Genomic DNA, 15,201 nt, shown 5'->3' with positions numbered 1-15,201 from the left:
TCATCTGTTCCATTTTTCTTGGTTCCACATATATGCATTAATATACAATATTTCTTTTTCTCTTTCTGTCTTGTTTCACTCTGTATGACAATCTCTAGGTCCATCGACGTCTGTACAAATGACCCAATTTCATTCCTTTTTATGGCTGAGTAACATTCCATTTTATATATGTACCACATCTTTATCCATTCATCTGTCTGTGTGCATTTAGGTTGCTCCCATTACCTGGCTATTGTAAATAGTGCTGCAGTGAACATTGTGGTGAATGTGTCTTTTTGATTTATGTTTTTCTCTGGGTATATGCCCAGTAGTGGGATTGCTGGATCATATGGTAATTCTATTTTTAGTTTTTTAAGGAACCTCCATATTGTTCTCCATAGTGACTGTATCAATTTACATTCCCACCAATAGTGGAAGAGGGTTCCTTTTCTCCACACCTTCCCCAGCATTTGTTGTTTGTAGATTTTCTGATGATGTCCATTCTAACAGGTGTGAGGTGATACCTCATTGTAGTTTTGATTTGCATTTCTCTAATAATTAGTGATGTTGAGAAACTTTCCATGTGCTTCTTGGCCATCTCTCTTCTTGGAATCAATGTCTATTTAGATCTTCTGCCATTTTTGTATTGGGTTGTTTTTTTTTTAATATTGAGCTGCATGTGCTGTTTATATATTATTGGAGATTAATCCTTTGTCTGTTGATTCATTTGCAAATATATTCTCCCATTCTGAGGGTTGTCTTTTCGTCTTGTTTTTACTTTCCTTTGCTTTGCAAAAGCTTTTATGTTTCATTAGTTCCCATTTGTTTATTTTTCTTTTTTATTGCATTACTCTAGGAGGTGGATCAAAAAAGATCTTGTTGTGATTTATGTCAGAGTATTCTTCCTATTTTTTCCTCTAAGAGTTTTATACTGTCCGCTCTTACGTTAAGGTCTCTAATCCATTTTGAATTTATTTTTCTGTATGGTGTTAGGGAGTATTCTAATTTCATTCTTTTACATGTAGCTGCCCATTTTTCCCAGAACCACTGATTGAAGAGACTGTCTTTTCTCCATTGTATAGTCTTGCCTCCTGTGTCATAGATTATTGACCATTGGTATGTAGGTTTATCTCTGGGCTTTCTTTTTTTTTTTTTCATTTTACAACTTTATTGGAGTATAATTGCTTTACAATGATGTGTTAGTTTCTGCTGTATAACAAAGTGAATCAGCTATACATATACCACCATATCCCCTCCCTCTTGCATCTCTCTCTCACTGTCTCTATCCCACCACTTTAGGTGTTCACAAAGCACTGAGCTGATCTCCCTGTGCTATGTGGCTTCTTCCCAGTAGCTATTGATGTTACATTTGGTAATGTATATATGTCCATGCCACTCTCTCACTTTGTCCCAGCTAACCCTTCCCCCTCCCCGTGTGCTCAAGTCTTTTCTGTACGTCTGTGTCCTTAATCCTGTCCCACCCCTAGGTTCTTCATGAACTTTTTTTTCTTTAGACTCCATATATCTCTGTTAGCACATGCTATTTGTTTTTCTCTTTCTGACTTACTTTACTGTGTAGGACAGTCTCTACGTCCATCCATCTCACTACAAATAACTCAGTTTTGTTTCTTTTTATGGCTGAGTAATATTCCATTGTATATATGTGCCAGATCTTCTTTATCGATTCATCAGTCGATGGACACTTAGGTTGCTTCCATGTCCTGGCTATTGTAAATAGAGCTGCAATGAACATTGTTGAACATGACTCTTTTTGAATTATGGTTCTCTCAGGGTAAATGCCCAGGAGTTGGATTGCTGGGTCGTATGGTACTTCTATTTTTAGTTTTTTAAGGAACCTCCATACCATTCTCCCTAATGGCTATATCAATTTACATTCCCACCAACACTGAAAGAGTGTTCCCTTTTCTCCAATAAATGCCTCTCCTGCAATTATTTTTTGTAGATTTTTTGATGATTGCCATTCTGACTGCTGTGAGTGATACCTCACTGTAGTTTTGATTTACATTTCTGCAATGATTAGTGATGTTCAGCATCCTTTCATGTGTTTGTTGGCAACCTGTATATCGTCTTTGGAGAAATGTCTATTTAGGTCTTCTGCCCATTCCTGGATTGGGTTGTTTGTTTTTGTGATATTGAGGCACATGAGCTGCTTATAAATTTTGGAGATTAATCCTTTGTCATTTGCTTCATTTGAAAATATTTTCTCCCATTCTGAGGGTTGTCTTTTCGTCTTCTTTATGTGTTTCTTTGCTGTGCAAAAGCTTTTAAGTTTCATTAGGTCCCATTTGTTTATTTTTGTTTTTATTTCCATTTCTCTAGGGGGTGGGTCAAATAGGATCTTGCTGTGATTTATGTCATAGAGTGTTCTGCCTATGTTTTCTTCTAAGAGTTTAATAGCGTCTGGTCTTAACATTTAGATCTCTAATCTATTTGGAGTTTATTTTTGTGTATGGTGTTATGGATGTTCTAATTTCATTCTTCTATGTGTAACTGTCCAGTTTTCCCAGCACCACTTACTGAAGAGACTGTCTTTTCTCCATTGTTTATCCTTGCCTCCTTTGTCATAGATGAGTTAGCCATAGGTATGTAGGTTTATCTCTGGGCTTTCTATCGTGTTCCATTGATCTATATTTCTGTTTTGGTGCCAGTACCATATAGTCTTGATTACTGTAGCTTTGTAGTATAGTCTGAAGTCAGGAAGTCTGATTCCTCCAGCTCTTTTAATTTCCCTCAAGTCTGATTTGGCTATTCGGGGTGTTTTTTGTCTCCACACAAATTTTAAGGTTTTTTTGTTCTAGTTCTGTAGAAAATGCCACTGATAATTTGATAGGGATTGCATTGAATCTGTAGATTGCTTTGGGTACTATAGTCATTTTCACAATATTGATGCTTCTAATCCAAGCATATGGTTAATACTCCCATCTGTTTATATAATCTTTGATTTCTTTCAGCAGTGTCTTATAGTTTTCTGAGTATAGGACTTTGACCTCCTTAGGTAGGTTCATTCCTACATATTTTATTCCTTTTGTTGCAATGGTGTATGGGATTGTTTCCTTAATTTCTCTTTCTCATCTTTCATTGTTAGTGTAGAGGAATGCAAGAGATTTCTGTGCATTAATTTTGTACCCTGCAACTTTACCAAATTCATTGATTAGCTCTAGTAATTTTCTAGCGTCATCTTTAAGATTCACTATGTGTAGTATCGTGTCATTTGCAAACAGTGAAAATTTTACTTCTTTTCCAATTTGTATTCCTTTTATTTCTTTTTTTCTCTGATTGCTGTGTCTAGGCCTTCCAAAACTATGTTGAATAATACTGGTGAGAGTGGACATCCTTGTTTTGTTCCTGATCTTAGAGGAAATTCTTGTAGTTTTTCACCATTGAGAATGATGTTTGTTGTGGGTTTGTCATATATGGCCTTTATTATGTTGAGGTAGATTCCCTCTATGTTCACTCTCTGGAGAATTTTTAATCATAAATGGGTGTTGAATTTTGTCAAAATTTTTTCCTGCTTCTATTGAGATGATATTTTTATTCTACAATTTGTTAATATGGTGTATCACATTGATTGATTTGTGTATATTGAAGAACCCTTGCGTTCCTGGGATAGACCCCACCTGATCATGGTGTGTGATCCTTTTAATGTGTTGTTCAATTCTGTTTGCTAGTATTTGGTTGAGGATTTTTACATCTATATTCATCAGTGATATTGGTCTCTAATTTTCTTTTTCTGTAGTATCATTGTCTGGTTTTGGTATCAGTGTGATGGTGGCATCATAGAATGAGTTTGGGAGTGTTCCTTTCCCTGCAAATTTCTGAAGAGTTTGAGAAGGTTGGGTGTTAGCTCTTGTCGAAATATTTGATAGAATTCTCTTCTGATGCCATCTGGTTCTGGACTTTTGTTTGTTGGAAGATTTGTAATCACCATTTCAATTTCATTACTTGTGATTGGTCTATTCATATTTTCTATTTATTCCTCTTTCAGTCTTGGAAGGTTATACCTTTCTAAGAATTTGTCCATTTCTTCCAGGTTGTCCATTTTATTGGCATAGAGTTGCTTGTAGAAGTCTCTTAGGATGCTTTGTATTTCTGTGGTGTCTGTTGCAACTTCTCCTTTTTCACTTCTAATTTTATTGATTTGAGTCCTCTCCCTCTTTTCCTTGAGTCTGGCTAACGATTTATCATTTTTGTTTATCTTCTCAAAGAACCAGCTTTTAGTTTTATTGATCTTTGCTATTGTTTTCTTTGTTTCTATTTCATTTATTTCTGCTCTGATCTTTATGATTTCTTTCCTTCTACTAACTTTGGGTTTCTTTCTTCTTTCTCTAATTCCTTTAGGTGTAAGGTTAGATTGTTTATTTGAGAGTTTTCTGGTTTCTTGAGGTAGGCTTGTATTGCTATAAACTTCCCTCTTAGGACTGCTTTTGCTGCATCCCATAGGTTTTGGATCATCATGTTTTTGTTGTCATTTGTCTCTAGGTTGTTTTTGATTTCCTCTTTTCTTTCTTCAGTGATGTCTTGGTTATTTAGTGATGTATTGTTGAGCCTCCATGTGTTTCTGTTTTTTACATATTTTTTCCCTGTAATTGATTTCTAATCTCATAACCTTGTGGTCAGAACAGATGCTTGATATGATTTCAGTTTTATTAAATTTCCTGAGGCTTTATTTGTGACCCAAGATGTGATCTATCCTGGAGAATGTTCTGCACGAAGTTGAGAAAAACATGTAATCTGCTGTTTTTGGATGGAATGTCCTATAAATATCAATTAAATCTATTTGGTCTCTTGTGTCATTTAAAGTTTGTGTTTCCTTATTAATTTTCTGTCCGGATGATCTCCATTGGTGAAAGTAAAGTGTTAAAGTCCCCTGCTATTGTTGTGTTACTGTCGATTTTCTCTTTTATAGCTGTTAATAGTTGCCTTATGTATTGAGGTGCTCCTATGTTGGGTACATATATATTTATAATTGTTATGTCTTCTTCTTGGATTGATCCCTTGATCATTATGTAGTGTCCTTCCTTGTCTCTTGTAACACTCTTTATTTTAAAGTCTATTGTATCTGATATGAGTATTGCTACTCCAGCTTTCTTTTGATTTTCATTTGCATGGAATATCCTTTTCCATCCCCTCACTTTCAGTCTGTATGTTTCCCTAGGTCTGAAATGGGTCTCTTATAGACTGCATATACATGGATCTTGTTTTTGTATCCATTCAGCAAGACTGTGTCTTTTGTTTGGAGCATTTAATCTGTTCACATTTAAGGTAAATATTGATATGTATATTCCTATTACTATTTTCTTAATTGTTATGTGTTTGTTTTTGTAGATTCTTTTCTTCTGTTGTGTTTCCCACTTAGATAAGTTCCTTTAGCATTTGTTGTAGAGCTGGTTTGGTGGTGCTGAGTTCTCTTAGCTTTTGCTTGTCTGTAAAGCTTTTGATTTCTCCATTGAATCTGAATGAGATCTTGCTGGGTAGAGTTATTTTGGTTGTAGGTTCTTCCCTTTCATCACTTTAAATATATCAGCCCACTCCCTTCTGGTTTGTAGAGTTTCTGCTGAGAAATCAGCTGTTAACTTTATGGGAGTTCCCTTGTATGTTGTCATTTTTCCCTTGTGCTTTCAATAATTTTTCTTTGTCTTTAATTTTTGTCAGTTTGATTATTATGTGTCTCGGCATTTTTCTCCTTGGGTTTATCCTGCCTGGGACTCTCTGTGCTTTCTGGACTTGGGTGGCTACTATTTCCTTTCCTGTGCTAGGGAAGTTTTTGACTATAATCTCTTCAAATATTTTCTCGGGTCCTTTCTCTCTCTCTTCACCTTCTGGGATCCCTATAATGCAAATTTTGTTGCGTTTAATGTTATCCCAGAGGTCTCTTAAGCTGTCTTCATTTCTTTGCATTCTTTTTTCTTTATTCTTTTCTGCAGCAGTGAATTCCACCTTTCTGTCTCCAGGCCAGTTATCGGTTCTTCTGCCTCAGTTATTCTACTATTGATTCCTTCTAGTGTATTTTTTTTTTTTTGCAGTACGTGGGCCTCTCACTTTTGTGGCCTCTCCCATTGTGGAGCACAGGCTCTGGATGTGCAGGCTCAGCGGCCATGGCTCATGGGCCCAGCCGCTCCTTGGCATGTGGGATCTTACCAGACCAGGGCACGAACCCATGTCCCCTGCATCGGCAGGTGGACTCTCAACCACTGCGCCACCAGGGAAGCCCCCTTCTAGTGTATTTTTCATTTCAGTTATTGTATTGTTCATCTCTGTTTGTTGGTTCTTTAATTCTTCTAGGTCTTTGTTAACTATTTCTTGCATCTTCTCGATCTTTGCCTCCATTCTTTTTCCAAGGTCTTGGATCATCTTCACTATCATTATTATGAATTCTTTTTCTGGAAGGTTGCCTATCTCCACCTCATTTAGTTGTTTTTCTGGGGTTTTATCTTGTTCCTTCATCTGGTACAAATTCCTCTGCCTTTTCATTTTGTCTATCTTTCTGTGAATGTGGTTTTCCATCCACAGTCTGAAGAACTGTAGTTCTTCTTGCTTCTGCTGTCTGCTCTCTGCTGGATGAGTCTATCTTAGAGGCTTGTGCAGCATTCCTGGTGTGAGAGACTGGTGGTGGGTAGAGCTGGGTGTTGCTCTGGTGGGCAGAGCTCAATAAAACTTTAATCTGCTTGTCTGCTGATGCATGGGGCAGAGTTCCCTCTCTGTTTGTTGTTTGGCCTGAGGTGACCCAGAACTGTGGCCCACCTGGCTCTTTGGTGGGGGTACCTGCGGACTCTGGGAGGGCTCATGCTAAGGAGGACTTCCCAGAACTTCTGCTGCCAGTGTCCTTGTCCGCACGGTGAGACCTAGTCACCCCCCCGCCTCTGCAGGAGACCCTCTAAAACTAGCAGATAGGTCTGCTCAGTCTCCTATGGGGTCACTGCTCCTTCCCTTGGGTCCTGATGTGCACACTACTGTGTGTGTCCTCCAAGAGTGGAGTCTCTGTTGTGACTCTACGTCTCTGAGTGGGGTTGAGACTCTGAGACTGAGTGGAGTCTCACAGACTCTGTGTCCTGTGAAACTTCGATGCTTTGTGGTTCTAGAAATCCTATAGGAGACGGTCCACAGCAGGTGAAGCTAATGCTGTCGGTGGAGGTGGTGAAGCCAAAGATCTGCAGTTCAGACTAAAGGTGCCAATGTACATTCAGGACAAAACAATCTCATGTGAATGTAGTTCAGGCAGGTTTAACATAAATAGAGTCAGGTTAATGCCTAACATCTTCTATCTTGTGCCTCCCCTCAGGGACCCCCTCCTCAGTTCCTGAGGCTCGTGTAACTCATGTACAGTGGAAGGGAGACTGGGCTCTGTCCAGTCTGAGCCCTGAGTTACCCTGTGTGTATCTTAGGATACTTTGTATTTCTGTGGTGTCTGTTGTAACATCATCACTTTCATTTCTGATTTATTTGGGCCCTGTCTTTTTAAAAAAAAAATACTACTATTGTCTTTTATTCTTTACAGAAGCTAAAAAAATGTTTGATCTATTACCCTTATTCTATGTATAGGATTTTCAGTGAGATTTTTACTTTTGTTTGTTTTCTTGTTACTATCAATAATTAGTGAGACTTCTTTTAAGCTTAAGTAAATTCCTTCAACATTGCATATAAGGCTGGTTTATTAGTGATGAACTCTTTTAGCTTTTGCTAGTCTGGGAAACTCTTGGTCTCTCCTTCAATTCTTTCTTTCCTCCATAAATTTATTTATTTATTTTTGGCTGTATTAGGTTTTCATTGCAGTGCATGGGCTTTTCTCTAGTTGTGGCAAGTGGAGGCTACTCTTCGTTGTGGTGTATGGGCCGTTGTGGTGCATGGGCTTCTCATTGCAGTGGCTCTTCTTGTTGTGCAACATGGGCTCTAGGTGCTCAGGCTTCAGTAGTTGTGGCTAGCAGGCTCAGTAGTTGTGTCTCATGGGCTCTAGAGCACAGGCTCAGTAGTTGTGGCACACAGGCTTAGTTGCTCTGTGGCATGTGGGATCTTCCTGGATCAGGGCCCGAACCCATGTCCCCTGCATTGGCAGGCAGATTCTCAACCACTGTGACATCAGGGAAGCCCTGTCCTGCAATTCTGAATAATAATTTTGCTGGTAGAGTATTCCTGTTGTAGACTTTTTCTTTTTAGCCCATTGATTATATCCTATCATTCCTTCCTAGTTTGAAAATTGTGCTGAGAAGTCATCTGACAGTCTTATGGGAATACCTTGAACATAACTAGACCCTTTTATTTCACTGCCTCTGTGATCACTCTTTAAATTTTTAAAGTTTTGGAGCTTTAAAATATGTCTTGGTTGGACCTGTTTGTCTTCATCTTGTTTGGGACTCTGTTTTTCCTGGACCTGGATGTGTGTTTCCTTCCCCAGGTTAGGAAAGTTATCAGTTACTCTATCCTCCAATAAGTTATCTGCCCGTTTCTCTCTTCTCCTCGTTCTGGGGCCCCTGTAATGCTCATGTTAATATTCTTGATGTTGTCTCAGAGGTCCCTTTACGTATACCCTTAATTGCTTTTACTTTGTGCTATTCAGTTTAGGTGATTTTCACTACTCTGTTTTCCATTTCACTGATCTGTTCTTCTGTATCATACAGTATAATGTGGCTTCTCTCATGTACATGTGTGTGTGTTTTAATCTCTTTTATTGTATTGTTCACTGTTTTGTTCTTTTTGACATGTTATTACTCTGTTGAAATTCTCACTATGTCTATCTATTCTTCTCCTGACTTGGCTGAGCGTCTTTATAATCATTACTGTGAACACTTTTTTTTATCGGGTAGAATGCTTATCCCTGTTTTATTCAGTTCTTTTTCTGATGTCATGTCTTGTTACTTCATTTGTAACATATTCCTCTATTTCCTTATGCTTCCTAAGTCTCTGTACATCTTTATTCATTAGGTTCAGGTTGTTACATTCCCGGGTCTCAGAGAAGTGACCTTATATAGGAGATGACTGATAAGGCCCAGCAGCACATTGTCCTCTGGCCAGCAGAGCCACACGCTCCAGGGGTGTCCCCTGTGTGGGCTGCACACACCTTTCTCTTACGGCGGGGCCAACTGCTGTACACAAGCTGGTAGGTGGTATTGGACCCTGGCCTAAATGGCTGTGAGCCCCTGCAGTATGTGATTGATTGCCATGGGTGTGCTGATATCCAAGGCAGCCCTCCATTATGGGTGGCTGTTTGGTGCTCCAGGTGCACAGGTGGACAGCGTAGGCCCCCAGTGTGTCTGGTTGTGAGGCCTTCTGGTGCGGGAGTGCTATGGGCATGGTGGTAAATGGGGCAGGCCCCTGATTCTAATCAGTTCCAGGGAAGATTCTAAAATGTTGCTTGCCCATGTCTCAGTTCCTAGTGGGAGTCCCAGTTGCCTCTTGCCTTTCCAAGGAGCTCTCCGAGATTAGCAAGTGGGTCTGGCACACATGTCTTTCACTCTATTGGCTCTGCACAGGGACTGAGAACATGTGAGATTTGTGTGTGCCCTATGAGAGCAGTCTCAGTTTCCTTTCGTCTCCAGATTTCCTGAAAATAAGCCCTGCAAGTTTTCAAAGCCAGACCTGCTGTGTTCTTTTCTTCCAGTGCAGGAACCCTGGGCTGAGCAGCCTAATGCCAGGCTCATACCCTTCCCTCCATGTGGAGGACCTATGCAATTGTGATATCTTCCAGCTGTGGGTCACTGTGCTATATGTGTGGGTTCCAATTAGACTGTGTTTCCAGTCCTCCTACCTGCCTTGTGGTTTCTCCTTCCTTATATCTTTAGTTGTGGAAAACATTCCCTGCTAGTCTTCAGAGATAATTTCCGTGTAAGTTGTTGTAACTTGGGTGTGCCTTTGGCAGCAGGGGAGCTCAGTATCTTCCTACTCTATCATCTTGATCCCCTCTCAAGAATTCTTTGAAAATATATGCATCTATTACTGTAAACATAACTCTTTGAATTGCAGTCTTGTTCCTGTATTCCATAAATTTAAGTACTTTGTGTTTCCAATTTTGTTTGCTTTAAGATTTCTTTTAAATTTCCGTTTTGATTTATTCCTCTATGCATTGGCTATTCAGGAGCTTATTGTTCAGTTTCTAAGTGTTCTTGAATTTTCAATTATTCTTTTTAATATTGAATTTCAGTTTCATACCATTGTGGTTGGAAATGATCCTTGATATGATTTCAATATTCTTGGATTTTTGAAGACTTGTTTTGTGGCTTAACATAGGATCTACCCTAGGCAATGTTCTATGTGTACTTAAGAACAATGGAAAGTTTGCTGCTGTTGAGTGGAATATACTGTAGATGTATGTTAGGTTCATTTGATATCAAGTGTGTGTTCAGGTTCAGTGTTCCCTGATTGATATTATGTCCGGATGATCTATACAGTGTTGAAAGTTGGGTATCGATGTTTCTTACCATTATTTTATTTCTGCACATTTTCCCCTTCACGTGGGTTAATATATTCTTTATATGTTGAGAGGCTCCAAAGCTGGATACATACATACTTATAATTGTCATGATTTCTTGATGAATTAATCCATTTATCATTATATGATAACCTTCTTTCCTTTGAGAGGTTTGACTTCAAGTCTTTTTTATCTCATAATAGACTAGTCAGTCAAGTATCATTTTCATGGAGTATTTTGTTCCCAATCTTTCAATTTTATGCTATATATGGATTAGAAGTTAACATGAATATCTTGTACACAGTATAATTGAACTTTCTTTAATCCATTCAGCCACCCTATGGATTATTTAAATTGAAGTATAGTTGATTTACAATATTACATTAGTCTCAGGGGTACAACATATGGATTGAATATTTTTATAGATCGTGTTCCACTAAAGTGATTACACAATAATGTCTATATTTCCCTGTGTTGTACTATATATCCTTGTTTGTTTATTTCATACATAGGGGTACTGGATTTAGAGAAACAAACTACTGTTTTTCCCTTCCCCTTTAAGTCGCCCCACCAGTAACCACTAATCTGTTCTCTGTGAGTCTATTTCTGTTTTGTTATATACATACATTTCTTGCATTTTTAGATTCTACAGAGAAGTGAGAACATAGTGTATTTGTCCTTCTCTAACTTAAGTAGGTATAAATATTCTAGGCCTATCCATGTTGTTGCAAATGGCAGAATTTGATCCTTTTTAATGGCTGAGTAATAGTCTATTGTGTATACATACCACATCTTCTTTATCCACTCATCTGTTGATGGACATTTAGTTTGCTTCCATATGTTGGTAATTGTAAATAATGCTGCTATGAACATTGGGATGCATGTATCTTGTCAAATTGGTGTCTTCATTTTCTTTGGACATATACCAAGCAGTGGAATTGCTGGCTAATCTGATCGTTCTACTTTTAGCTTTTATCAGGACCTCCATATTCTTTTCATAGTGGGTGTACCAACTTGCAATCCCACCACCAGTGTACTAGGATTGCCTTCTCCATGTCATGAACAACATTTCATATTTGTATACTTTGGAATAATAGCCACGTTGAGAGGTGTGACCTGATGTCTCATTATGGGTTTTCTTGTGGATCATTCATTAAATTTAATTTACAAAAGAAGATGATAGGCTGGATGTGATCTCCAGGTTTAGTTTGCTAATGCCTGGTATAGGTTAATTTGGGGAGAATTAATACCTTTACAATGTTATTTATTGCTTACATTTTTCAGGTTGACATTTAGTGATTGGAAACATTTAAAATTTTTTCTCCCTGAAGGATATATGAAGTCTGTTGGTTTGTTTCTGTTTTATAAATTTGTTCAGGTCTATCATTTTTTAGACTCCACTATAAGTGATATCATATGATATTTGTCTTTTTCTATCTGACTTACTTCACTTAGAATGAAATAATGTCATTTGCAGCAACAGGAATGGACCTAGAGGTGATCATGCTTTTTCATTTCTGAGTAATATTTATTTGATTGTGTACATGTACAACTTCTTCATTATCCATTCATCTGTTGATGGACATTTTGGTTGCCTCCATGTCTTGGCTCTTGTAAACAGTGCTGCAGTGTGTGTTTGGGTTTGGGTGCATTTGCCATTTTCATTTCTGGCTTTCTGCAGATGTACACCCAGAAATAAGACTGCTGGATGATATGGTAGCTCTATTTTTACTTTTAAGAGGCATCTCCATACTGTACTTTATAGTGGCTGTTACCAGCTTACATCACACCAACAGCATAGGAGGGTTCCCTTTTCTCCATGTCCTCTCCAGCATTTATGGTTTGTAAACGTTTTGATGATGGCCATTCTGACTGCGTGAGGTGATACCTTGTTGTAGTTTTGCTTTGCATGTGTCTGTCCAATAATTCGAGATTTTGAGCATCTTTGCATGTGTTTTTTTTAAACACTGTGAGGAAAAGTTACAGTTGACATTGGATTTTTGGAGTCTGACTATTTTGAATTTTTGCTCGATAACTACCACAGGACATTTGTTAAGGGCGGGTGTCATTTACACCCTGGCAGTCCTTGTGAATATGAAGTGCCCATAAGCACATGTTTTAAAGTTGCTGTTGTGGAAATGGGCACAGATGTTAGGATTTCCTTCATGCCCCTCTCTGGTTACTTGGGTAACCAGACCCACTGTGGAAGACGGGCTCTTGGATTGTAAATTAGTGTGGGCTGTGGCAGAACAAACACCCCAAATCTTCTGTTTTGTTACTTCTTGTTTTTGTTTTAATTTAATTTTTCTTTTTTATTGGAGTAAAGTTGATTTAAAATATTCTGTTTGTGGTAGGCGTACAGAATCTTGTTCAGTTATGTATATTCATGTGTGTATTCATCTTCAGATCCTTTTCCCATATAGGTTATTAGAGAGTGTTGAGTAGACTTCCCTTTGTTATGCAGTAGGTCCTTGTTGATAATCTATTTTATATGTATTAGTGTGTAAATATTTCCCCCAGCCTCCTGATTGATTTATTCCTTCCACCCACCTTTCTCATTGGGTAAGCATGTTTGTTTTCTAAGTCTGTGAGTCTGTTTCTCTCTCTTTTATTTTATTTTTTTGGCTGTACTGCAAGGCATGTGTGACATTACTTCTCCCAACACCAGGGATCGAACCCATGCCCCCTGAATTGGAAGCTCAGATTCTTAACCATTGGACCACCTGGAAAGTCCCTGTTTCTCTCTTGTAAATTAGTTCATTGGTATCAATTTTTAAATTTCAGCTATAAGTAGTATCATATGATATTTGACTTTCTCTTTCTGACTTACTTCACTTAGTATGATTATCTCTAATTCTATCTATGATGCTGCAAATGGCATTCCTTCATTCTTTTCATTTCTGAGTAATATTTCTCTGTGAACATGTACCGCTTCTTTATCCGTCCATCGGCTGATGGATATTTTGGTTGCTTCCATGTCTTACACGTTGTAATTTGTGCTGCGGTACACATATGGGTGCATGTGTGTTTTCCAATTCTGGTTTTCTCCTGTTATACGCCTGGGAGTGGGACAGCTGGATCATATGGTACCTCTAAATTTACCTTGTAAAGGCACCTCCATACTCTTATTTATAGTGGCTGTTACCATGTTAGATCCCAACAGCAGCATAGGAGGGTTGCCTTTTTTCTACAACCTCTCAAGCATTTACTCTTTGTAGATGTTTCAATGGTGGCTATTCTTACTCATGTGAAGTGACCCCTCATTGTAGTTTTGATTTCCATGACGCTAATAATATAGGAATTAGAAAATCTTTTCAAGTGCTTTTCTTTTAAACAGTGTAAAATTTACCTATTGAAATAGGATCTTGAAAGTCTGTTCCTTTGGAATTTATTTTGCTTACCTACCCGTGGACATTTCCTGATTGTGGGTGTCATGTAGAGCCCAACAGTTCTTCTGAATATTAAGTACCCATAAGCATTGTTTTTAAAGTTGCAGGAAAGGGCAACAAGGCAGTGGAATTTATTCATACTCACCTTGATTGCTAGGTAAAACATTGATTTAGTGGAATTCCTCTTCCTAGATTGTAAATTGGAGTGTAAAGTGCCAGGACAAATACACAAAATCTTGTGTCACGTTACTTCTTGTTTAATTTAATTTTTATTTCTTATCAGAGTAAATTTGATTACAATGTTGTGTTTGTTCTAGGTGTAAAGAAGCTGGTTCATTCATATGTATACATATATCTAATCAGGTTTAGATTCTTTCACATGTTGGTCATTAGAGAGAGTTGAGTAGACCTCCCTTGGCATCCAGTAGGTCCTTCTTGATTATATATTTTATATGAATTATTAAACGCATGTTAACCCCAACATCCTAATTTTTCCATTCCTTTCACCTTTTTCAAAGTCTGTATGGGTCTTTTGCAGTGGAAATATATTCATGGTTATCAATTTTTAGATAACCCTAGTAAATGATGTCATCGGATATTTGTCTTTCTTTTTGTGACTTACTTTACATAGTATGATTACCCCTAGGTTCATCAGTGATGATGGAAAAGGCATTGTTTCATCATTTCCATGGATAATATTCGATTGTGTACATGTACCACTTCTTTGCCCATTCATTTATTTTTGAACATTTTGCTTGCATCCATGTCTGGCTATTGTAAGTACCGCTGAAGAGCATTTTTGGGTACCTGGGTATTTCTGAATTCTGGTGTTCTCGGGTTACAGGCCCATTAGTGTTTTGGCAGGATCACATAGTAGCTCAATTTTTACCTTTTAAGGGCACCTTCATTCTGTTCTGATTAGTGGCTGTTACCAGTTTACATCTCAGCAACAGCATATGAGTGTATCCATTCTCGGAAACCCATTCAGCATTTATTGTTTGCAGACATTTTTCTCTGATGGCCATTCAGACTATTGTGAGCTGATACCTTTTGGTAGTTTAAATTTGCATGTCCCTAGTAATTTTTGATGTTGAACATTTTTTCATGTCCTTAAAAAAAAACACTGTGAGGAAATTTACCTCTCGAAATTGTCTTCTCCGGATTTTCTACTGTTTTGCATATTAATGTCCATTCCTGACCGCAAGATATTTTTTGAGGGCAGGTGTCATTTAAAGCCCTGCAGTCCTTGTGAATATTAAGTGACCAATAGCACTGGGATTAAAGCTGCTGTTGCGGGAATTGACCACAAGGCGGCAGATTTCTACATTCCCAACTTTGGTTACAAGGACAGGAGAGCCTTCCTTGAAGTTGTGGTCCTAGGTTGCAAATTGTAGTGGAATGTCCCAGGACAAA

This window comes from Pseudorca crassidens, chromosome 4, assembly GCF_039906515.1.
Source record: "Pseudorca crassidens isolate mPseCra1 chromosome 4, mPseCra1.hap1, whole genome shotgun sequence".
Taxonomy (NCBI): domain Eukaryota; kingdom Metazoa; phylum Chordata; class Mammalia; order Artiodactyla; family Delphinidae; genus Pseudorca; species Pseudorca crassidens.
The sequence above is the reverse complement of the archived record's forward strand: the minus strand, read 5'-3'. Positions refer to the sequence as shown.